The sequence below is a fragment of the Chondrus crispus genome, genomic scaffold (genome assembly GCF_000350225.1).
Source record: "Chondrus crispus Stackhouse genomic scaffold, scaffold_128, whole genome shotgun sequence".
Lineage (NCBI taxonomy): Eukaryota > Rhodophyta > Florideophyceae > Gigartinales > Gigartinaceae > Chondrus > Chondrus crispus.
In genome coordinates, this window is record NW_005179001.1 from 45754 (window position 1) to 48026 (window position 2273).

Sequence of the window (2273 nt, forward strand, 5' to 3'; positions counted from 1 at the left end):
GGCATAAAATATTTGTATATGAAGAAGACATCGCATTTTCTCAGAGCCACCCGCCACACACAAGGGGATGATACATATACGGACCAGTACGAATCCGTCGCTTGGTCGTGCACAGGGGGGGGGGCAGACGGATGGTGCGGGTGTAAAGGTGGGAAATTGTCGCAAAAGGGGGGCTGTTTTTGGGCGCATGGCATTGGTACCTTTGGGTAGGGCGTGAGATGGGGCGTGGATCGCGCGGCAGCTGGCGGAAATGCATTGCTCCGCGGTTTACAGCTGTGACGTTAGAATGTATGACATGGTTCATGTGGCAGCACGCACGGCTCGTACCCCTCCTACTCGAGGGGTAGACTGTTGACAGTCTACTTGACATCAAGTAATACAGTACTTTGAGTATTACTTTAGACAGTCTACCCCTCTTAAAAGTATGGTGCACTAGTGTGTCTACGGTAGACTACGGTAGACTAGGGTGTTAGAGCAAGGCAACCAGTGCGCTAATTTATAGCGCACATTTTTAGCCATGCAGCGCTCTAAAGAGTGCGCAACACAACAAGTGCGTCGCCATATGTGACGGCCCGCAAGGGGCCGAGTATTAGTTTTTCCCAAGTTTTTCGCCAAGACAAGGGGTCTGAAGCACGGCGCATATTGCACTCGAGAGATGATTGGTTATAGTGATTATGAAATATCGATGAATTCTGAGTGATCGCATGCTATATCCATTTCTATCCTGCGCCAGGAAAGAAACGAATATAGAGATAGGTGCTTCCAGATAGCAACCGAAAAAAGCGATTAGCGCACCAGTTGATGTCAACTAATTTTAGAGATTTTCCCCTGTTGGCATGTCAACATGCCAACAGGGGAAAATCTCTAAAATTTCGAAATCTGTTGTAAATAAAGATGTAGGTACTGTATATGATCATATTTACAACCAGGGAGAACCCGTAGTGCACCGTACTTTATCGTGTACAGCGCTACTGTAGTACTGTACTGTAGTACTGTACCCGCACTAACTCGGTCCTTACGTGTGTCCTTAAAAGTTACCTGTGGAATCCCTTCGACGACCCAATACAATACGCACCTCGGCAAGTCATTGTTGCTGTTGTTGCTCATCCACTTGCCTTTAACTTGATCAGTCTGATACCAACTACTGTACTGTACCAGTCATATATTTTCACACCGTCAACGTGTCCGCGCGGCGTAAATCACCCCTCCCGCGCCGCAACAGCCCCTGTATCAGCCTTCTTCTACGTACAGTACACTACTGTGCCGGCTCTGCTACATTTGCTGCAGTACCGGAGCACCGCGATAGCCCCCTCTCCTGCTGTACATACCGTACCCTACCAAGGGTAGTTCCGGTACCAGCTGTGCCGTTCTGCTCCGCGACACACTGTGGAACGTGGGGGGGGAACGCGGGGGCTCGGGACGGGACGGCCCGGCGGTAAAGTTACTGTATGCACCGGCTTGGCTGTCGACCCCTTCGCGGCGGCAACCGCAGCCCAGTGATCCGTGCGCCCGGCAGGCGCTACAATACAGTATTTTCATCCGTGGATCCGGATTCCGAAGATGTGATCGCGATTGAATATCATGCTGTATGTCTTTATATTCAGTGCAGTCTGTCGTTATCCGCAGAGGCGATCCGAAACACCAAGGAAACGTGGCCGAGTGGTCTAAGGCGCTAGTTTAAGGCACTAGTCTTTCGGGGCGTGAGTTCGAATCTCACCGTTTTCAGCAATCGCTGTGTTTTTTTGCACGTCGGGAATTAACGACGCGTCGGGAGATGTTGAAGATGTTGAAGATGTTGATTTGTTTTTTGCGAAAATCTAAAAATATTGCGCAGTGGGGGGAAACGGTAAGCGGGGCAAGCGCCGGCAGGGAGCAAGGGGTGCGCGTTTCCTGCTGGCACTGCCAGCCTGGCAGAGTGGTCGGTCCGTTTTTCGCGGGTGCGGCCATTCCGCCTTCCGGTGCGGGCCACTCCGCCTTCCGCGGAGGCTGTGCAGAAGGCCGTCTGCAAGAAACATCGAAGGCGTCGCGCGCGCCGCGCCACGTGCACGGCCATACACATTGTACCCATACCGCGCTCTCTCGCCAGTGTCAGGCCTCTGCGCTCGACGCACGCGCGGCGCCCGAGATCACCTCGCTCGCTCCCCCTCGCTTTCCCCCGCCCCGCCGCCTTGGCGCACCGCCCTGCCGCAGGCGACTCTCCTTGGCGGAGTTCTCCCCCCACCGAACACGGTCGGCGATGCTATACCATCGGTCGAAGGGCCGGGGGAAGGCCA